The sequence below is a fragment of the Ranitomeya variabilis genome, chromosome 4 (genome assembly GCF_051348905.1).
Source record: "Ranitomeya variabilis isolate aRanVar5 chromosome 4, aRanVar5.hap1, whole genome shotgun sequence".
NCBI lineage: Eukaryota > Metazoa > Chordata > Amphibia > Anura > Dendrobatidae > Ranitomeya > Ranitomeya variabilis.
The window spans coordinates 645,116,931-645,140,864 of record NC_135235.1 but is presented as its reverse complement, the minus strand read 5'-3'; the positions used below and the strand labels follow the sequence as shown (position 1 = coordinate 645,140,864).

Sequence of the window (23,934 nt, the reverse complement as noted above, 5' to 3'; positions counted from 1 at the left end):
CCCCCTTGAGGAGGGGTCACCGAACCCTCACCAGAGCCCCCAGGCCGATCCCGATGAGCCAAGTGAAAAGCACGAACCAAATCGGCAGCATGGACATCGGAGGCAACAACCCAAGAATTATCCTCCTGGTCATAACCCTTCCACTTGACCAGATACTGAAGCTTCCGCCTCGAAAAACGAGAATCCAAAATCTTCTCCACCACATATTCCAACTCCCCCTCAACCAACACTGGAGCAGGAGGATCAACAGAGGGAACCACGGGTACCACATATCTCCGCAACAAAGATCTATGGAAAACATTATGGATGGAAAAAGAAGCTGGACGGGCCAAACGAAAAGATACTGGATTGATAATTTCAGAAATCTTATAAGGAGTAAGGACCAATAAAGCGAGGCTTGAACTTAGGGGAAGAAACCTTCATGGGAACATGACGAGAAGACAACCAGACCAAATCCCCAACACGAAGCCGGGGACCAACACACCGACGACGGTTAGCAAAACGTTGAGCCTTTTCCTGAGACAACGTCAAATTGTCCACCACATGAGTCCAAATCTGCTGTAACCTGTCCACCACAGAATCCACACCAGGACAGTCAGAAGGCTCAACTTGCCCTGAAGAAAAACGAGGAAGAAAACCAAAATTACAAAAAAAAGGCGAAACCAAGGTAGCCGAACTAGCCCGATTATTAAGGGCAAACTCGACCAACGGCAAGAAGGTCACCCAATCATCCTGATCAGCAGACACACAGCATCTCAAATAGGTTTCCAAGGTCTGATTGGTTCGCTCAGTTTGGCCATTTGTCTGAGGATGAAATGCTGAAGAAAAAGACAAATCAATGCCCATTCTAGCACAAAAGGACCGCCAAAACCTAGAAACAAACTGGGAACCTCTGTCAGACACAATATTCTCCGGAATGCCATGCAAACGAACCAAATGCTGAAAAAACAATGGAACCAAATCAGAGGAGGAAGGCAACTTAGGCAAAGGTACCAAATGGACCATCTTAGAAAACCGGTCATAAACCACCCAGATAACAGACATCTTCTGGGAAACAGGAAGATCCGAAATAAAATCCATGGAAATATGCGTCCAGGGCCTCTCAGGGACCAACAAAGGCAAAAGCAACCCACTAGCACAGGAGAAGCAAGGCTTGGCCCGGGCACAAGTCCCACAGGACTGCACAAAAGAACGCACATCCCGAGACAAGGAAGGCCACCAAAAGGACCTAGCAACCAAATCTCTGGTACCAAAAATCCCAGGATGACCAGCCAACACCGAACTATGAACCTCAGAAAATACTTTACTTGTCCATCTATCAGGAACAAACAGTTTCCCCACTGGACAGCGGTCAGGTTTATCAGCCTGAAACTCCTGAAGCACCCGCCGTAAATCAGGGGAGATGGCAGAAAGAATCACCCCCTCCTTGAGAATACCAACCGGCTCAAGGACACCCGGAGAATCAGGCAAAAAACTCCTAGAGAGGGCATCAGCCTTCACATTCTTAGATCCCGGAAGATACGAGACCACAAAATCAAAACGGGAGAAAAACAGGGACCAACGAGCTTGTCTAGGATTCAACCGCTTGGCAGACTCGAGGTAAATCAGATTCTTATGATCGGTCAAGACCACAACGCGATGCTTGGCTCCCTCAAGCCAATGTCGCCACTCCTCGAATGCCCACTTCATAGCCAACAATGTTGTGAACTCTATTTCTGGGCTCCCTCTAGTGGTCACAAGCGGTACTGTGTAGTGTTGTCTTTCTGCAGGTTGGCTTCATCAGCTGGTTCGTTATCCTTGGTTGGTTTTCTATTTAGTCCACCTGGATACTCAGTTCCTTGCCTGCTATCAATGTATTCAGTGCTCTTCAGATTCCGTGTGTCTACTGTTATGACCCCAATGGCAGAGGGTCTCAGAAATAATTACTAAGTCTGCAAACACAAAAAACCAGCTCATAGGGCAGTGGTAACTGAGCTGACCATATATCTAATCCTAGCACCACAAATAGCAGCAGCCGGGGAACGTGCCTACGTTGGTTCTAGACGTCTCGCGCCAGCCGGAGAACTAACTAACCCTAGAAGGGAAAAGAAAGACCTTTCTTGCCTCCAGAGAAAAGACCCCAAAAGTTGGATACAAGCCCCCAACAAATAATAACGGTGAGGTAAGAGGAAAAGACAAACGTAAGAATGAGCTAGGTATTTAGCAAAGAGAGGCCCACTAGCTAATAGCAGAATATAGTAAGATGACTTATATGGTCAGCAAAAACCCTATCAAAATATCCACGCTGGATATTCAAGAACCCCCGAACCGTCTAACGGCCCGGGGGGAGAACACCAGCCCCCTAGAGCTTCCAGCAAGGTCAGGAATCACATTTAGTACAAGCTGGACAAAAATGAGAGCAAGCAAATAACCAAAAAACAAAGAAGCAGGACTTAGCTTAATTTAGCACGAACCAGGACCAGCAGACAGCAGCAAACAGAAAGGATCTGATTACAACGATGCCACGCACTGGACTAAGGATCCAGGAAGTTTATATAGCAACACCCCTGGACTAACGACCCAGGTGGGTGCTAAACTGAGGAAAGACAATCCCAGAGTCATATCACTAGTAACCACAAGAGGGAGCCAAAAAGTCTAATTCACAACAGTCTACCTTGCTCCCAGTCTCTCCAAGACAAGCTAAGTTTTTGTTTGATCATTTTTTGATTATCAGTGTTCATTATGTTTTTAGTCCAGCTCGCTAAAATGTGATTTCTTCGCTTGCTGGTTGCTCTAGGGGACTGAGTTTCTCCCCCCACACCGTTAGTTGGTGTGGGGGTTCTTGAAATCTCAGAGTGGATATTTTTGTAAGGGTTTTTTACTGACCGCATAGATTCCCTTTTCTATTTTCTGCTATCTAGTATTAGTGGGCCTCATTTGCTGAATCTGCTTTCACCCTTGTGTATGTGCCTTCCTCTTACCTCACCGTTATTATCTGTTGGGGGCTTCTATATCTTTGGGGATTATTTCTCTGGAGGCAAGAGAGGTCTTTCTTTCTCTCTAGGGGTAGTTAGTTCCTCAGGCTGGCTCGAGACGTCTAGGAATTCAGGCACGTTCACCGGCTACTTCTAGTGTGTTTGGTTAGGTTCAGATTTGCGGTCAGTCCAGCTTGCCACCTCCCTAGAGCTTGTCCTATGTTTGTCACTTAGCTGGAGTAATTTGTGATCCTCAACCACTAAGGATCATAACAGTATAGCAGGCCAAAAAGTGTTTAATGCATCGCAGAAGTGGGATAAAAAAAAAGACCTGAATACATTTTTTTTTTTCCTCCTCCCGCTTTTTCTTTGCTGCAGTCTGTTTAGCTTCTTTCATCCCCTTGAACTCTGGGTGGTTTTGAGCTCAGCTGCAGACATGGATGTTCAGACTCTGACTTCTAGTGTGGATCATCTTGCTGCACGGGTGCAAAGTATTCAGGATTTTGTTATTCATAGCCCTATGTCAGAACCAAAGATACCCATTCCTGAGTTGTTTTCTGGAGATAGATCTAAGTTTCAGAATTTTAAGAATAATTGTAAGTTATTTCTATCTCTGAGACCTCGTTCCTCTGGTGATTCCACTCGGCAAGTAAAGATTGTTATCTCCTTGTTACGTGGCGACCCTCAGGATTGGGCCTTCTCTCTGGCGCCAGGAGATCCTGCATTGCTTAACCCCTTCACCCCCGGAGCTTTTTCCGTGTTCGTTTTTCGCTCCCCTCCTTCCCAGAGCCATAACTTTTTTATTTTTCCGTCAATTTGGCCATGTGAGGGCTTATTTTTTGCGGGACGAGTTGTACTTTTGAACGACATCATTGGTTTTACCATGTCGTGTACTAGAAAACGGGAAAAAAATTCCAAGTGCAGTGAAATTGCAAAAAAAGTGCAATCCCACACTTTTTTTTTGCTTGCCTATTTTGCTAGGTTCACTAAATGCTAAAACTGACCTGCCATTATGATTCTCCAGGTCAGTACGAGTTCATAGACACCTAACATGACTAGGTTATTTTTCACCTAAGTGGTGAAAAAAAATTCCAAACTTTGCAAAAAACAAAACAAAACAAAATTGCGCCATTTTCCGATACTCGTAGCGTCTCCATTTTTCGTGATCTGGGGTCAGGTGAGGGCTTATTTTTTGCGTGCCGAGCTGGCATTTTTAACGATAGCATTTTGGTGCAGATACGTTCTTTTGATCGCCCGTTATTGCATTTTAATGCAATGTCGTGGCGACCAAAAAAACGTAAATCTGGCGTTTCGATTTTTTTTCTCATTATGCCGTTTAGCGATCAGGTTAATGCTTTTTTTTATTGATAGATCGGGCGATTCTGAACGCGGCGATACCAAATATGTGTAGGTTGGGGTTTTTTTTTATTGATTTATTTTGATTGGGGCGAAAGGGGGGTGATTTAAACTTTTATATTTTTTTTATTTTTTTCACATTTTTTTTTACTTTTTTTTTTTACTTTTGCCATGCTTCTATAGCCTCCATGGGAGGCTAGAAGCAGGCACAACGCGATCGGCTCTGCTATGCAGCAGCGATCATTAGATCGCTGCTACACAGCAGATTTGCAGGTGTGCTGTGAGCGCCGACCACAGGGTGGCGCTCACAGCCACCGGCGATCAGTAACCATAGAGGTCTCCAGGACCTCTATGGTTACAATGGAGGAGCATCGCCGACCCCCGATCATGTGACGGGGGTCGGCGATGCGCTCATATCCGGCCGCACGGCCGGATGCGGTAGTTAAATGCCGCTGTCTGCGTTTGACAGCGGCATTTAACTAGTTAATAGCGGCGGGTGATCGCGATTTCACCCGCCGCTATTGCGCGCACATGTCAGCTGTAAAAAACAGCTGACATGTCGCGACTTTGATGTGCGCTCACCGCCGGAGCGCACATCAAAGCAGGGGACCCGACATCTGACGTACTATTACGTCAGATGTCGGGAAGGGGTTAATGTGGATGCGTTTTCTCTGGCTCTTGGACTGCTTTATGAGGAGCCTAATCTTGAGAATCAGGCAGAAAAAGCGTTGCTGGCCCTTTCTCAAAGGCAGGATGAAGCAGAGGTGTATTGTCAAAAATTTCGGAAATGGTCAGTGCTTACTCAATGGAATGAGTGTGCCCTGGCTGCAAATTTCAGAGAAGGTCTTTCTGAAGCCATTAAGGATGTTATGGTGGGGTTCCCCACCCCTACAAGTCTGAGTGATTCTATGGCTTTAGCCATTCAGGTTGATCGGCGTTTGCGGGAGCGCAGATCTGCTCATCCTTTGGCAGTATTTTCTGAACAGAGACCTGAGTCTATGCAATGTGATCGAACTCTGACCAGAATTGAGCGACAAAGTCATAGACGTCAAAATGGGTTGTGCTTTTACTGTGGTGATTCTGCTCATGTTATCTTAGCATGCTCTAAACGCTTAAAAAAGGTCGCTAAACCTGTCACCATTGGTACTATACAGCCTAAGTTTATTTTGTCTGTTACTTTGATTTGTTCTTTGTCGTCCTACTCGGTTATGGCCTTTGTGGATTCGGGTGCTGCCCTGAATCTGATGGATTTGTCATTTGCCAGGCGCTGTGGTTTTGTCCTGGAGCCTTTGGAATTTCCTATTCCGGTGAGGGGAATTGATGCTACGCCATTGGCTGAGAATAAACCTCAGTATTGGACGCAAATGACCATGTGCATGACTCCCGTTCATCAGGAGGTGATTCGCTTTCTTGTTCTGCATAATTTACATGATGTTGTCGTTTTGGGTCTGCCATGGTTGCAGGCTCATAATCCAGTTTTAGATTGGAAAGCTATGTCTGTGTCTAGTTGGGGTTGTCAGGGAATTCATGGCGATACTCCATTGGTGTCTATTGCTTCTTCCACTCCTTCTGAGGTCCCTGAGTTTTTGTCTGACTACCAGGATGTATTTGATGAGCCCAGGTCCGGTGCCCTGCCCCCTCATAGGGATTGTGACTGTGCTATAAATTTAATTCCTGGTAGGAAATTCCCTAAGGGATGACTTTTTAATTTGTCTATACCAGAGCATGCCGCGATGCGGAGTTATATAAAGGAGTCTTTGGAGAAGGGACATATTCGCCCATCCTCTTCCCCTCTTGGTGCAGGATTCTTTTTTGTGGCCAAGAAGGACGGTTCTTTGAGACCATGTATAGATTATCGCCTTCTGAATAAAATTACAGTCAAATTTCAGTATCCTTTGCCACTATTATCTGATTTGTTTGCTCGGATTAAGGGTGCCAGTTGGTTCACCAAGATAGATCTCCGTGGTGCGTATAATCTTGTGCGCATTAAGCAGGGAGATGAATGCAAAACAGCATTTAATACGCCCAAAGGCCATTTTGAGTACTTGGTGATGCCTTTTGGACTCTCTAATGCTCCTTCGGTGTTTCAGTCCTTCATGCATGACATTTTCCGTGAATATCTGGATAAATTTATGATTGTTTATCTGGATGACATTTTGGTCTTTTCTGATGATTGTGAGTCCCATGTGAAGCAGGTCAGGATGGTGTTTCAGGTCCTGCGTGCCAATGCTTTATTTGTGAAGGGCTCAAAATGCCTCTTCGGAGTACAGAAGGTCTCCTTTTTGGGTTTTATTTTTTCTCCTTCTGCTGTGGAGATGGACCCAGTCAAGGTCCAGGCTATTCATGACTGGACTCAGCTCACGTCTGTTAAGAGTCTTCAGAAGTTCTTGGGTTTTGCTAATTTTTACTGTCGTTTCATCGCTAATTTTTCTAGCGTGGTTAAACCTTTGACGGATTTGACCAGGAAGGGCTTTGATGTGACTAATTGGTCTCCTGCGGCCGTGGAGGCCTTTCGGGAGCTTAAGCACCGGTTTTCTTCAGCTCCAGTCTTATGTCAGCCAGATGTCTCTCTCCCCTTTCAGGTCGAGGTTGATGCTTCCGAGATTGGAGCAGGGGCTGTTTTGTCACAGAGAAGTTCTGAGGGCTCTGTGATGAAGCCGTGTGCTTTCTTTTCAAGAAAGTTTTCGCCTGCCGAGCGAAATTATGATGTTGGTAATCGGGAGTTGTTGGCTATGAAGTGGGCATTTGAGGAGTGGCGTCATTGGCTCGAGGGAGCTAGACATCGTGTGGTGGTCCTGACTGATCACAAAAATCTGATTTACCTCGAGTCGGCCAAGCGCCTTAATCCTAGACAGGCTCGTTGGTCGTTGTTTTTCTCCCGTTTCAACTTCGTGGTCTCATACCTGCCTGGTTCGAAGAACGTGAAAGCTGATGCACTTTCTAGGAGCTTTGTGCCTGACTCTCCGGGAGTTTCTGAGCCGGCTGGTATTCTTAGAGAGGGAGTGATTTTGTCTGCCATTTCTCCAGATTTGCGACGAGTGCTGCAGAAATTTCAGGCGGATAGACCTGACCGTTGTCCACCAGAGAGACTGTTTGTCCCGGATAGATGGACCAGCAGAGTTATTTCCGAGGTTCATTCTTCGGTGTTGGCGGGTCATCCTGGGATTTTTGGTACCAGAGATTTGGTGGCTAGGTCCTTCTGGTGGCCTTCCTTGTCGTGGGATGTGCGTTCCTTTGTGCAGTCTTGTGGGATTTGTGCTCGGGCTAAGCCTTGCTGTTCTCGTGCCAGCGGGTTGCTTTTGCCTTTGCCTGTCCCGAAAAGGCCTTGGACGCACATCTCCATGGATTTTATTTCGGATCTGCCAGTATCTCAGAGAATGTCTGTCATCTGGGTGGTGTGTGATCGTTTTTCCAAGATGGTCCATTTGGTGCCCTTGCCTAAGCTGCCTTCCTCCTCTGATTTGGTTCCTCTATTTTTTCAGAATGTGGTTCGCTTGCACGGCATTCCTGAAAATATTGTGTCTGATAGAGGATCCCAGTTTGTGTCCAGGTTTTGGCGAACTTTTTGTGCTAAGATGGGCATTGATTTGTCTTTTTCGTCGGCCTTCCATCCTCAGACTAATGGCCAAACCGAGCGAACTAATCAGACGTTGGAGACTTATTTGAGATGTTTTGTTTCTGCTGATCAGGATGATTGGGTGACTTTTTTGCCATTGGCCGAGTTTGCCCTTAATAATCGGGCTAGTTCTGCTACCTTGGTTTCACCTTTTTTCTGCAATTCTGGTTTCCATCCTCGTTTTTCCTCGGGTCAGGTTGAGTCTTCTGACTGTCCTGGGGTGGATTCTGTGGTGGATAGGTTGCAGCAGATTTGGAGCCATGTGGTGGACAATCTGAAATTGTCACAGGAGAGGGCTCAGCGCTTTGCCAACCGCCACCGCGGTGTGGGTCCCCGACTTAGTGTTGGGGATTTGGTGTGGCTGTCTTCTCGGTATGTTCCTATGAAGGTCTCGTCTCCTAAGTTTAAGCCTCGCTTCATCGGTCCTTATAAGATCTTGGAAATCCTTAACCCGGTGTCTTTTCGTTTGGATCTCCCGGCATCATTTGCCATCCATAATGTGTTCCACAGGTCTTTGTTGCGGAGGTATGTGGTACCTGTGGTTCCTTCTGTTGAGCCTCCTGCTCCGGTGCTGGTTGAGGGCGAATTGGAGTACGTGGTGGAGAAGATTTTGGATTCTCGTATCTCTAGACGGAGACTTCAGTATCTGGTTAAGTGGAAGGGCTATGGTCAGGAGGATAATTCCTGGGTTGTCGCCTCTGATGTTCATGCGGCCGATTTGGTTTGCGCCTTCCACGCAGCTCGTCCTGATCGCCCTGGGGGTCTTGATGAGGGTCCGGTGACCCCTCCTCAAGGGGGGGGTACTGTTGTGAACTCTATTTCTGGGCTCCCTCTAGTGGTCACAAGCGGTACTGTGTAGTGTTGTCTTTCTGCAGGTTGGCTTCATCAGCTGGTTTGTTATCCTTGGTTGGTTTTCTATTTAGTCCACCTGGATACTCAGTTCCTTGCCTGCTATCAATGTATTCAGTGCTCTTCAGATTCCATGTGTCTACCTTGCTCCCAGTCTCTCCAAGACAAGCTAAGTTTTTTTTTGATCATTTTTTGATTATCAGTGTTCATTATGCTTTTAGTCCAGCTTGCTAAAATGTGATTTCTTCGCTTGCTGGTTGCTCTAGGGGACTGAGTTTCTCCCCCCACACCGTTAGTTGGTGTGGGGGTTCTTGAAATCTCAGAGTGGATATTTTTGTAAGGGTTTTTTACTGACCGCATAGATTCCCTTTTCTATTTTCTGCTATCTAGTATTAGTGGGCCTCATTTGCTGAATCTGCTTTCACCCCTGTGTAGGTGCCTTCCTCTTACCTCACCGTTATTATCTGTTGGGGGCTTCTATATCTTTGGGGATTATTTCTCTGGAGGCAAGAGAGGTCTTTCTTTCTCTCTAGGGGTAGTTAGTTCCTCAGGCTGGCTCAAGACGTCTAGGAATTCAGGCACGTTCACCGGCTACTTCTAGTGTGTTAGGTTAGGTTCAGATTTGCGGTCAGTCCAGCTTGCCACCTCCCTAGAGCTTGTCCTATGTTTGTCACTTAGCTGGAGTAATTTGTGATCCGCAACCACTAAGGATCATAACGCAACAACTCCCGATTGCCGACACCACAATTACGCTCAGCAGGCGAAAACTTTCTGGAGAAGAAGGCACACGGTTTCATCAAAGAACCATCAGAACTTCTCTGAGACAAAACGTCCCCTGCCCCAATCTCAGAAGCGTCAACCTCAACCTGAAAAGGAAGAGAAACATCCGGCTGACGCAACACAGGGGCAGAAGTAAAACGACGTTTAAGCTCCTGAAAGGCCTCAACAGCCGCAGAGGACCAATTCATCACATCAGCGCATTTCTTCGTCAAATCGGTCAGGGGCTTAACCACACTGGAAAAGTTAGCAATGAAACGGCGATAAAAATTAGCAAAGCCCAAAAATTTCTGAAGGCTCTTCACCGATGTGGGTTGAATCCAGTCATGAATGGCTTGGACCTTAACAGGATCCATTTCTATAGCCGAGGGAGAAAAAATGAAACCCAAAAAAGAAACCTTCTGAACTCCAAAAAGGCACTTTGACCCCTTCACAAACAAAGCATTAGCACGAAGGATCTGAAATACCATCCTGACCTGTTTCACATGAGACTCCCAATCATCGGAAAAAACCAAAATATGATCCAAATATACAATCATGAATTTATCAAGATAATTCCGGAAGATATCATGCATAAAGGACTGAAACACAGATGGAGCATTAGAGAGCCCGAATGGCATCACCAGGTATTCAAAATGGCCTTTGGGCGTATTAAATGCTGTTTTCCATTCGTCACCTTGTTTAATACGAACAAGATTATACGCCCCTCGAAGGTCAATCTTAGTAAACCAGCTAGCCCCCTTAATCTGAGCAAACAAATCAGAAGGTAAAGGGTATTGGAATTTGACCGTGATCTTATTGAGAAGGCGATAATCTATATAGGGTCTCAAGGAGCCATCCTTCTTGGCAACAAAGAAGAATCCAGCTCCCAACGGTGAAGAGGATGGGCGAATCTGCCCCTTCTCCAAAGACTCCTTTACATAACTCCGCATGGCGGCATGCTCTGGCACAGACAGATTGAAAAGTCGGCCCTTAGGGTACTTACAGCCAGGAATCAAGTTAATAGCACAATCGCACTCCCTATGAGGAGGAAGGGAGCTGGACTTGGGCTCATCAAATACATCCTGGAAATCCGACAAAAACTCAGGAACTTCAGAAGAGGGGGAAGAGGAAATTGACATCAAAGGAACATCACTATGTATCCCTTGACAACCCCAACTAGTCACAGACATAGATTTCCAATCCAGCACTGGATTATGTACCTGTAACCATGGAAAACCCAGTACAACAACATCATGCAAATTATGCAACACCAGAAAATGACAATCTTCCTGATGTGCTGGAGCCATGTACATGGTCAACTGTGTCCAGTACTGAGGTTTATTCTTGGCCAATGGTGTAGCATCAATCCCCCTTAAGGGAATAGGGCTCTGCAAAGGCTGCAAGGAAAAACCACAGCGTCTGGCGAACTCTAAGTCCATTAAGTTCAGGGCAGCGCCTGAATCCACAAATGCCATAACAGAAAAGGACGACAATGAGTAAATCAGGGTAACAGACAAAAGAAATTTAGGCTGTACAGTACTAATGGTAACAGACCTAGCGACCCTCTTAGTACGCTTAGGGCAATCAGAAATAGCATGAGCAGAATCACCACAGTAAAAACACAGCCTATTCTGACGTCTGAATTCCTGCCGTTCTGCTCTAGTCAAAATCCTATCACATTGCATAGGCTCAGGACTCTGCTCAGAGGACACTGCCATATGGTGCACCACCTTGCGCTCGCGCAAGCGCCGATCAATTTGAATGGCTAGAGACATTGATTCGTTCAAACCAGCAGGCGTGGGGAGCCCCACCATAACATCCTTAAGGGCTTCAGAAAGACCCTTTCTGAAGATTGCTGCCAGGGCATACTCATTCCATTTAGTGAGCACAGATCACTTTCTAAATTTCTGGCAGTATACTTCTGCCGCTTCCTGACCCTGACACAGAGCCAGCAAGGTTTTTTCTGCCTGATCCACAGAATTAGGTTCGTCATACAGCAATCCGAGCGCTTGAAAAAATGCGTCTACATTGAGCAATGCAGGATCCCCTGACTCAAGGGAGAATGCCCAGTCCTGAGGATCTCCACGCAGCAGAGAAATGACAATCTTCACCTGCTGAATGGGGTCACCAGAGGAACGGGGTCTCAAAGCAAATAACAATCTGCAGTTATTTTTAAAGTTCAAAAATTTGGATCTATCCCCAAAAAACAAATCAGGAGTAGGAATTCTAGGCTCTAAAGCCGGAGTCTGAACAACAGTCTTGGATACTCTGTACCCTTGCAGCGAGTTGATCCACATGAGAGAACAAACCCTCAATATCCATGTCAGCGCCAGAATCCTGAACCACCCAGAGATTAAGGGGAAAAAAAGGACAAAACAGGCTGCAGAGAAAAAGAAAAAACAAAATGGCTCAGAACTTTTTTTTCCCTCTTTTGAGATGCATTCAACACATTGTGAGCCAGCTGTAATTGTACTGTTATGACCTGGTGGTTAAGAAGCAACATGGGACAAGCTCTGAGGAGGTGGTATCTGTACTGACCGCAGTTCCTAATCCCAACACCAACACTAGAAGTAGCCGTGGAATGTTCCTGTCACTCTCCAGACATCTCATCACAGCCGGAGAACTGACTACCCCTAAAGATGGAAACAGGAAGCTATCTTGCCTCAGAGAAAACCCCCAAAGGAAAGATAGCCCCCACAAATATTGACTGTGAGTGGAGAGGGAAATGACATACACAGAATGAAAACAGGATTTAGCAAAGGAGGCCAAAACTACCTAGATAGACAGAACAGGAAAGGACACTGTGCGGTCAGTATTAAAAGCTAAAAAATCCACGCAGAGTTTACAAAAATAATCTCCACATCGACTCACGGTGTGGAGGGCAAATCTGCTTCCTCAGAGCTTCCAGCTAAGTGGAATATATCAGACTGAAAAGCTGGACAAGAAAAAACATAACATGAGCTGAACGATCAAGTCCACAGCAAGTGGACAACAAAAGAACAAGCAAGGACTTATCTTTGCTGAAATGGACAGGCAATCAGAGAAATCCAAGGAGAGATCTGAATCCAACCAAGAAACATTGACAGCTGGCACTGGCTGAAGCCCAGAGCCAGGTTAAATAGCAGAGCCAGGAGAGACGATCAGTGGAAGCAGCTGCTAATGCTAAACCCAAGGAGCAGCAGTTCCACTCAAAACCACCAGAGGGAGCCCAAGGGCAGAATTCACAAAAGTGCCATTTACAACCACCGGAGGGAGCCCAAGAACGGAATTCACAACAATGGACTAGGGTTTGTGCAGATTCTTGGTTGAAGAATGTACGGATCCGGGAAATATTTTTGAGTTGACGTCAGTAGGAAGTGGAAAGGGCTTGGATATGTTTGAAGGAGAGATCAGTGTCAAGGATTACACCAAGGCAGCGAGCTTGTGGGACTGGGGAGAGTGAGCAGCCATTTACTTTAATGGATAGGTCTGTTGAGGGGGTCAAGTGAGATGGGGGAAAGATGATGAATTCTGTTTTGTCCATATTAAGTTTTAGAAATCTAGCGGAGAAGAAGGATGAAATAGTGGACAGACATTGTGGGATTCTGGTTAGTAGGGTGGTGATATCTGGTCCAGAAATGTAGATCTGTGTGTCATCAGCATAGAGGTGATACTGAACACCGTGAGATTCCATGAGCTGTCCCCTGCCAAAGGTGTAAATGGAGAAGAGCAGGGACCCTATGACTGAATCTTGTGGGACTCCGACAGATAGGGGGTGAGGTGAGGAGGTGGTGTGTGAGTGGGAGATGCTGAATGTCCGGTCTGTTAGGTTAGACAAAATCCAGGATAGGGCCAAGTCTGTGATGCCAAGGGATGAAAGGGTCTGTAGTAATAGGGAATTGTCCACTGTGTCAAAGGCAGAGGACAGGTCCAGGAGGAGGAGGACAGAGTAGTGTCGCTTGGCCTTGGCGGTTAATAGGGCATTGGTGATCTTAGTTAGAGCAGTTTCAGTGGAGTGGTATGACCGGAAGCCAGATTGTAAGCGGTCACAGAGGGAGCAAGAAGATAGGTGGGAGGACAGTTCAAGATGGACGTGTTGTTCCAGTAGTTTTGAGGCATAGGGGAGAAGTGATATAGGGTGATGGCTAGATACAGAGGATGGGTCGAGAGGGCTTTTTGAGGATAGGTGTGATTGAGGCATGTTTTAAAGCTTGAGGGGAAGACACCAGTTGTTAGTGATAGGTTGGAGAGATGGGTTATGGTTGGGATGAAGACTGTGGTGAGGTTTGGGATGAAGTGGGATGGGATCGGGTCAAGTGCACAGGTGGTGAGATGTGATCTTGAAAGTAGAGTGGAGAGTCGATCTTCTGTAATGGTGGAGAAGTTCGTTTTGGAGGAGGAGGGCTGAGCAGTTAGGAGAAAGGGCTCAGTATGTCTTTGTAATGTGGGAAGAAACCGGAGTACTCTCTTTGCAGATTCTGTCCTTAGTGGGGTTGGAACCCAGGACTCCAGCGCTGTGATTCTGCTAATGTTTTTGCATTGATGACTCAAACCCGGGGTTGGAAGCCTATCGCACTGTGTGTACTGATGTCTTGGGGAAAACCACTGCCAAGATTGTCTTTAACCATGTTTTGATACTGCTGTATAGGTACGTCCCTTTTCAGGAGGGGAAGCAACTGCCAAAATTTACTTTTGTATCATGGATCGAACAGACTGGCAACCCAGTGGTCAGCACTATTTCGAATCCTAATACAGGCAACAATCATATTGTAGATGCTGCAAGAAGGTGCTCATTGGTCGGTCGCTTTCATGAGGTACAAGTCCATAGTGTGTTGGTGTCGGGATAACAATCATGTTTGCTTCCTCCATCCCCTCCTGGCAACCACAGACAACAGAGAGGGAATCATTATCCCCTCCATCTCCTAACTGTTGCGTGTTTTCACCTCTTCCTTCTTGTCCTCCTCCTCACCCTTCTCCAATTCCATCCTGTTCCCTAATCTTGTCATGTGCTGCTACCATCTTGCGCCCCCATACTGTTATATGCTGCTCCCATCCTGCACCCCCTTCCTGTCATGTGCAGCCACCATCGTGCGCCCTCATCCTGTTTTGTGCACCCCATCTTGTCATGTGCTACTCTCTTCCTGTGCCCTCATCCTGTCATGTGCTCCCATCGTGCACCCCAATCCTGTCTTGTGCTCCCATCCTGCATCCCCATGCTATCATGTGCTGCTTCCATCCTGCACCCCCATGCTGTCATGTGCTCCCATCCAGCGCCCCAATCCTGTCATGTGGTGCTCCCATCCTGAGCCCCCATCCTGTCATGTGTTGCTCCCATTCTGCACCCCCATGCTGTCATGTGCTGCTCCCATCCTGCGCCCCATCCTGTCATGTGCTGCTCCAATTCTGCACCCCCATCCTGTCATGTGCTGCTCCAATCCTGTGCCCCATCCTGTCATGTGGTGCTCTCATCCTGCATCCCTATCCTGTCATGTGGTGCTCACATCCTGTCATGTGCTTCCCCCCATCCTGCACCCCCATCTTATGTGCTGCTCCCATCCTGCACCCCCATTCTGTTATGTGCTGCTCTCATCCTGCGTCCCCATTCTGTGATGTGCTGCACCCATCCTGCGCCCCCATTCTGTCATGTGCTGCTCCCATCCTGGTGGTACTGTGCAAGGGCCTGGTACCACCAGTGGGTGCCATATTGGAATACCCATCACTTGGGTATTCCAATATGGCGGTCAGCGTACTTCCGGTGCGGCGCAGTGGATTGTGGGATTCGAGGACGTCCAGGTGGAAGTGGATGACAGATAATTTAAGGTAATTATATAAATAGATTATAGGTGAGATGCTCTGCAGGGCAGGAGAATAATATAGAATTATAGGTGAGATGCTCTGCAGGACACGGGGATAGTATACAGGTATGGGTACAGCCACACTAGCTCCATTTTCAAGGGTGGCAACCAAGCACAAAGATTGAGGAAATTCAGTCTGACTGCAACAGCCAATCACAGAGGCTCTCACAGAGTGTGAGTTTCTGTGATTGGCTGTTTGCCGGTCAATGCAGTGAATATGCATGAGGCTTAATGGGCGGGAGACTGGAAAGCCTGATCTACCTTTTACAGCATTTAATTATCCCTGAGTCCACTATATCCTAATTTATGGCACTTCCAAACAATTTTACAACTATTGTGGACTTATATTGTTTTAGCCACATGAAGAGAACCAAAATATATATTTATAAAAATTCAATCTTTATTATATCCTTTAACAATAAAATCCATAAACAAACAAAACTTAAAGTCATGAACAGAGTGTCAGTGGAATGGAAAAGGGGAACTCTCACATAGCTACACTGGTTATTGAAATACCAATGTCATCTGCCTGGTATGGTCAGCTCAAAAATCCTACAAATACACAGATAGTGGTATATATTATGAATCTAATAACCACCCCTGAAAAAAGGGGGGACAAATTTCCACCGCCCCTGTGTCACTCACCGCTATTTAGCTACCCTCGTGCTATAACAATACATATTACTGTGTAGCATATAAATGTCAGAGGTACATGGGTATAAGTAATTATAATGGTGCACAGGTCCTTATTACTTACAATAAGAGCAAGAACCAAAAAACCGGCAGCTATATGAGGTGAGAGTCCACCGAATCCTTCCTCGTGCGCCCCGACGCGCGTTTCGCCCGCAAGCTTCTTCCGGGGGCGTCCACTATCTGTGTATTTGTAGGATTTTTGAGCTGACCATACCAGGCAGATGACATTGGTATTTCAATAACCAGTGTAGCTATGTGAGAGTTCCCCTTTTCCATTCCACTGACACTCTGTTCATGATTTTATGTTTTGTTTGTTTATGGATTTTATTGTTAAAGGATATAATAAAGATTGAATTTTTATAAATATATATTTTGGTTCTCTTCATGTGGCTAAAACAATATAAGTCCACAATAGTTGTAAAACTTTTACAGCATCTATCTATCTGTCTGTCTTCTCTTTTTGAACGTTATACAGCACTAGATGGAGGCCTGATGCTGTCACGATGGGGGCAGGCTTTGCAGCATTGAGAATCTCTCGCCCCATGTGATCACCCACCTATCCACTCTCTCCCCATGTGCTGACTTCTCCCGTCTGTGCTCTCTTCTTTGACTTGTCTACCCCATGTGCTATCCCCCTTGTCTGCTATCTCTTTCCTGTGCTGTGTTCTCCCCTCATGTGTTGTCACGTTTGAGCTGTCTCCCCCCTGTGCTCTGTCTCTCTCACCCCTGTGCGCTTTCTCTCTCCCCATCTGCTGTCTTCTCCTCTCATGTCATCTCTTCTTTGACCTGTGTACCCCATGTGCTCTCCCCCTTGTGTGCTCTCTCTTGCCACCATTTTACCTGGCAAAATGAATCCACTGTGATCCCCTGCTGTAATGTCCGTATTGTCTTTTGCTTCCTCCCCTGCCCAGGAGATGTGGTATGCTTCGTACACGATCAGACACAGACCATTTTTAAAATGAACTTTCGTTCGTGGGAAAACCCCTTTAATGTGACCGGCTTCCTCTGCCTGTAGACATTTCGCGCATCTGCCACCGGGATCAGCCGAATTATTCACTGTGCCTGTGCTGAATTCGCGCAGATGCAGTAAATCAGACCGTCGCCATCTTTGTGCAGATAGCGCCGGTCACATTAATACTGCACATGCGCTCTTCCTGTACAAAGATGGCGGCGGTCAATGAATCATTTGGCTGATCCAGGCCGCGGTGTGTTCACGATGGTGTTCCGCTGGTGGTACCACGCAATAGGCTGCGTACGGCGTATACAGGGTGTGTGTGTGGTGCGTATGGCGTATACAGTGTGTGTGGTGCGTACGGCATATACAGTGTGTGTGGTGCGTATGACGTATACAGTGTGTGTTTGTGGGGTGCGACGGTGTACCGCGCAAGAGGCTGGCACCACCAGCAGTTTCCATAATGAGACACCCATCACTTGGGTGTCCCTGTATGGCGGTTGGTCGGTGAACTTCTGCCGCTTGGAATTCTGAGATTCGAATACATCTGGAAGGAACAGGATGTGAAGACATTACTAGGTAAATATATATTAAGATGAGAAAGTGTTAAAAAGCATAGCACACAGACACCACACTGATGTCACACTGATGTTAGCTGAGAAAAAAAAAAGCAAAATCTCATATCACTCACACCACACTCGCATGACCATACAGAAAGCAGTCGCGCCACTGTCATGCATCAAAATTGCTCCGATAACGCATACCCTGGTGTTCCTCTACCCTATAATTAAGATGCTCTACCAGGCAGGAGAATAGTATAGAGTTATAGGTGAGATGCTCTGCAGCACAGAAGAATGCCGGCGAAAATTGGCCACACAGAAAATTACCCACAAGTTTAAGAACAGTTTATTAAGGAGATCTCATAACAACAATAACATCAGTTTATTAAACAATCATTTTACACATGCAAATAATTCGCCACCTGGTGATTGTCCTGAACAGGAACAGTTTATTAAAGAGGTCTAATAACAATAATAACTCCGGTTTAATAATCAATCATTGCATACCTGCAGATTAGCTATTCTCCTTAAGCACTTTAGTTTCTCTTCCACCTGGGGGTAGTCCCGTACAGAAGTTGCCACCATGTGATACAGCGCCTCATACTTCTTTTTTTTTTTTATCTCAAGGGAACCTGCCTGTGCATTAGCCAGTGTTAATTTGTGGCAAGCCAGGTCTTACTGCAATCTATCAAAGAGGAACCACAAGCTGGACCATGGACTGCAGTGGAACATGGAATTAAGTGCATTGTGAAATCCCTCACAACAGTTTGTGGTTTTTGGTGACTGTTCCAGGGCTGTATCATGATGATTCCATATTCTTCTAGGAAATTGAGGACCGCTACCAGCTGTACCCTCAATATATGTAGAAAAAAAGTATGTGAGCACCTCATTATGGCATTCTTCATCTGGGAATGTGGCAGCAAGCTTATCGAAAACACATCTCACATCTTCAATTGGCACAAAGGCTAATGCAGAAAGAGACTTCAGTGTAATTTTTATGTTGATATTAGATTCATATTCTGTTTTCAAACCAACATTTTTTTATTTTTCTAATGAGACTCTGACAAAGATGAAAATAACACCCTTTAACATCAGCATGTGGAAAGGCAATCGTTACTGCAATCATATAAACCTTCTCGAAATCCACTAAAACCTGTTGAGGTGCCAGATTTGGAATAAATAGCTTCATTATTTCAAACATTTTCTTATACGTGTTCATATCCTTTCTTTGTAGTAAAATGTACAAACATGGCGGATATGAGTTACCCACCTTGGCATGCCAAGTGTACAGTTGGTAAAACATATTGGGCACTTTATCAAAGGTGCCATCTCCATAGATTGTATCTTTGTTCAGTTCAAGCATAAGATATCTATCTCCTAAAACCAGTTTCGATCTTCCTTTCCTGAATCATTAAGTATCAGTTGACTATACTTTTCCGGAATGCAAAAATGTATAGTTTTTGGGTTAGGCAAATTACCATCTGTTCTGTGATAGACCGAGCTTCTCGCAAGAGAGGATTGCCTTGGCATACAGGTCCTTCTCAAAAAATTAGCATATAGTGTAAAATTTCATTATTTACCATAATGTAATGATTACAATTAAACTTTCATATATTATAGATTCATTATCCACCAACTGAAATTTGTCAGGTCTTTTATTGTTTTAATACTGATGATTTTGGCATACAACTCCTGATAACCCAAAAAACCTGTCTCAATAAATTAGCATATTTCACCCGTCCAATCAAATAAAAGTGTTTTTTAATAACAAACAAAAAAACCATCAAATAATAATGTTCAGTTATGCACTCAATACTTGGTCGGGAATCCTTTGGCAGAAATGACTGCTTCAATGCGGCGTGGCATGGAGGCAATCAGCCTGTGACACTGCTGAGATGTTATGGAGGCCCAGGATGCTTCAATAGCGGCCTTAAGCTCATCCAGAGTGTTGGGTCTTGCGTCTCTCAACTTTCTCTTCACAATATCCCACAGATTCTCTATGGGGTTCAGGTCAGGAGAGTTGGCAGGCCAATTGAGCACAGTAATACCATGGTCAGTAAACCATTTACCAGTGGTTTTGGCACTGTGAGCAGGTGCCAGGTCGTGCTGAAAAATGAAATCTTCATCTCCATAAAGCATTTCAGCATTCCCCAGGTAAAGCCACTTTTGAACCATAAACAGCGGCAGAAGCGCCTGACCTGGGCTACAGAGAAGCAGCACTGGACTGTTGCTAAGTGGTCCCAAGTACTTTTTTCTGATGAAAGCAAATTTTGCATGTCATTCGGAAATCAAGGTGCCAGAGTCTGGAGGAAGACTGGGGAGAAGGAAATGCCAAAATGCCTGAAGTCCAGTGTCAAGTACCCACAGTCAGTGATGGTGTGGGGTGCCATGTCAGCTGCTGGTGTTGGTCCACTGTGTTTCATCAAGGGCAGGGTCAATGCAGCTAGCTATCAGGAGATTTTGGAGCACTTCATGCTTCCATCGGCTGAAATGCTTTATGGAGATGAAGATTTCATTTTTCAGCACGACCTGGCACCTGCTCACAGTGCCAAAACCACTGGTAAATGGTTTACTGACCATGGTATTACTGTGCTCAATTGGCCTGCCAACTCTCCTGACCTGAACCCCATAGAGAATCTGTGGGATATTGTGAAGAGAAAGTTGAGAGACGCAAGACCCAACACTCTGGATGAGCTTAAGGCCGCTATTGAAGCATCCTGGGCCTCCATAACATCTCAGCAGTGTCACAGGCTGATTGCCTCCATGCCACGCCGCATTGAAGCAGTCATTTCTGCCAAAGGATTCCCGACCAAGTATTGAGTGCATAACTGAACATTATTATTTGATGGTTTTTTTGTTTGTTATTAAAAAACACTTTTATTTGATTGGACGGGTGAAATATGCTAATTTATTGAGACAGGTTTTTTGGGTTATCAGGAGTTGTATGCCAAAATCATCAGTATTAAAACAATAAAAGACCTGACAAATTTCAGTTGGTGGATAATGAATCTATAATATATGAAAGTTTAATTGTAATCATTACATTATGGTAAATAATGAAATTTTACACTATATGCTAATTTTTTGAGAAGGACCTGTATGGGCCAATACATCATTACTCAACACAGCCAACACCTTTCCCATCACCTTACGAGGAGTAGAACTTATCGCTCTCATGTCTTCTCTCATTTTGTTTCTGGCAACGTTTGCTTCTGCTTTTTGAGGGCAGGAGTCATGACAATGTTCTGTTGGTTCTTGAACCACGTTGCCATCTTTTGTTTTGAGAATTGAATGGCACTTTGAAGAGCGGTGCATTCGGCATCTCCAAGTCAACCACTGTGTTGATAGTACGAAATGCAAGATATTCAAACCCCAAGTAAATCATAACTTTGTTGTTCCTCTGGCTTTCCGAAAACTCCATTGTTGGCGCTACAAGAAGAAAAAGAATACTTTAGATTAACTCAAAACATATACTTTAATAGATCTGTATTTTAACTAACCAAAACACAATTGGCTGGCACAGCAGGAAAGTCATTGTTTACTGGGGTTGTACCAAAAGGAATGACAGGATTGCCTATTGGAAACAATGGAGGTGGGGGAGCGCTGGAAAGCCCATTTGAAATAATGTCAACAAGGAAAGCCAGTTGACTTCTATGGGCTCCACTGAAATAAAATACAGCATAAAACAGGCAGCAAAGGAAATGCAGACTGGATTTCAACAAAGGTCTCTGGGCCCAGTTTACTTCTCCAGGTTCTACAGGTTTGGTTCACTCATCCCTAGTCTCAGAGTACAGATTCTGTTCTTACGAGTTATCATTCCACTCAGTGTGGTGTGTCTGGACCTAGAGACCCTTACTCAAAACCATTCTGCATTTTCTTTCATCCTATGCCTGCCTGCCTAGACCTGCAGTATATGTGTATGATACATAACTACGTAGGATCTGTTAACTTTTACTCTTCGTAGTCATAAGTAGACAAGGAAGGAAGTGCAGTCACCAGATTCACTGTCACTGAAGTCAATGGGAGAGCAACACTGCTATGGCACTTCCGGCTCCTCTGTTGGTGAGTGACATCACTATGGAGACACATGGGTCAGTGGGTGCTCTTGTCTGCTGGCCTGGCTGTCTTTTGAGAACCTGCAAGGACCAGGGCTCATCCCACTTAACGCCTGCACTCCCCGTGGGTTGAACACCATTCAGACAACACAGGGGGAGTAGAACACACATTGGTAAGACTATTGGTTAACCAATAGAAAAAAATATGTGTAAGGACTGTGGTCGCAAGAATCAAGTCCACGGCCAGGCAAGGGGGTACAGGTATAAAAAATCCTATATAGAAAAGAAATACCAAAAAATTCTCAGAATATAATCAATCCAGTAAATATTGCACTACAAACATATACCCCAAAGAAATATTTACTGACAATACAACAATTAAATCAAATTTATTTTATTTTCACAAAGGACATTACACAACAAATATCATTATTTTATTAAAAGGTTGACACCGTTAAAATAACTATAAAAATATAAACTGTATGTGGGGGGCTGGGGTACAACAAAACCAATTGGCAAAACAAACGACAATTAATTATCCAAGGTGTAGATGCAATCAAAGCAAAGATATATGTACATCAAATATTTAAAATACAGTCATTGGCCGGCCGTTGTATGTACATAAAATAAGGTATGTAGAAAAGATAAAATATAAAAATAGCACAAATATAAGCACCTAATTGATATATAGTTGGATAGATAAAATATGCTCTACAAATAATTATTAATATAAGAAATATATATAAAAATGTATATAAAAGAAGGGGGATGTATATAAATGAATATGTGAAAAAATAAATACCCAAACAATTATTGCCAATATAATGTGAATCTATAATAGTATATACTATATAAAAATTAATATTGTGCAAAAATAACTAATATCTCTATATATATAAATGTATGAAAAAGCGTGTGTAAGGAATTGTGAGCACAAAAAAACTACAAAATCATATGTGCAAAACTCAAAAAGTGAACATTCTAAAATTTCTATATAAAAGACACATCAAGCAAATGTTTGTGAATGTGTAACATAAAAAATATATTTATATCATGTGTATATGTGCAAGGATGTGACCAATTAATATTAATGTAACTAATTGTATTAAAACCAACTATTTATCTATAATACAGATTCAGTATAATGACAATCCTCAAGGTGCTAAAGCTGAGTATTCCTCAGCGCAAATAGTAACAACATATCCTTAAAATTATGCACATAAATATAAAAGCATATGCAGACAACAGCCAGGATCTTACCAATCAGTAAAGTGTGCCACAGCCCCCACACACACCACTCCAACGCACGTTTCGCACCTGCTTCGTCAGGGAGTGGCGTGTGTAGGGTGCAAATGTATTATATACTTGCCCACCAGCTGCGAGATGTTAAAAATAAGGAAACGCCATAATTACATGGCGCCGACACAGAGCACACGCGCATCCCTGCCTCCGAAACCGGAAACCGGAAGTACGTCACCGAGTGCGGTCAAAGACCACAGTCAGCGACGCTCCAAGTCCCCGGCCTCAGGGCAGAGCGCGCGCATGCGCTGCCCGGCGCTCAGCGTACCTGCAGCCATTTTAGTTCAGGGAAAACTATAGGACAGAAATCAAACTTCGGAGAAAATGTTTGATAAACCATGATATATATAATTATCGCTTTTGTGTATATCGAACTGTCATATTTTAAATACAAAATATATAAGTATACAGAATAAACTTTTAATCCATAACATGTTAATAAATCCATACAAACTATCAATAATATATAAAAAAAATTATATTAAGACTGTAAAAAATATGAAAAATAAAAAATAAAAATAAAAAACCTCATTCATTCCCACTTATACCATTCAAACATCAATTAAGCCCATAAAATAATAAATGAATAATAATTAAAAAACAAAAAAACAATAAAAAATATTAAATATAATAATTAATAATTAATAAATAATAATTAAATAAGGAATATATTGAATAAAAAATGAATAATAAATGAAAATGAATACAATAATAAAATAATATGTAAATAATAATGAACAATAAAATTGGATAATATAATGATATAAAAAATACAAAATATATATATGTGTATATATTAAAAAATAAATATATCAAAATAATAAAATAATACGTATATAGACACATATAGATTTTCTCTGAAATATTAAAAATATAACTATAAATCTAAATGCCAAATTAATTTGCTCATATGCATACACACACACATATGCATACGTGTAAGAACACACATGCACGTGCATGTACATACACCTGCATAACAATATCATTAGCCTATAATATTATAT

General features: G+C 44.0%; 1 protein-coding gene across 6 annotated transcripts in view; it reads left to right on the top strand.

Annotated features, from left to right (window-relative positions):
- Positions 1-23,934, top strand: part of LOC143767394 (uncharacterized) — a 170,645-nt gene that overhangs the window by 116,408 nt on the left and 30,303 nt on the right. The gene's annotated exons all lie outside the window — the stretch shown is intronic.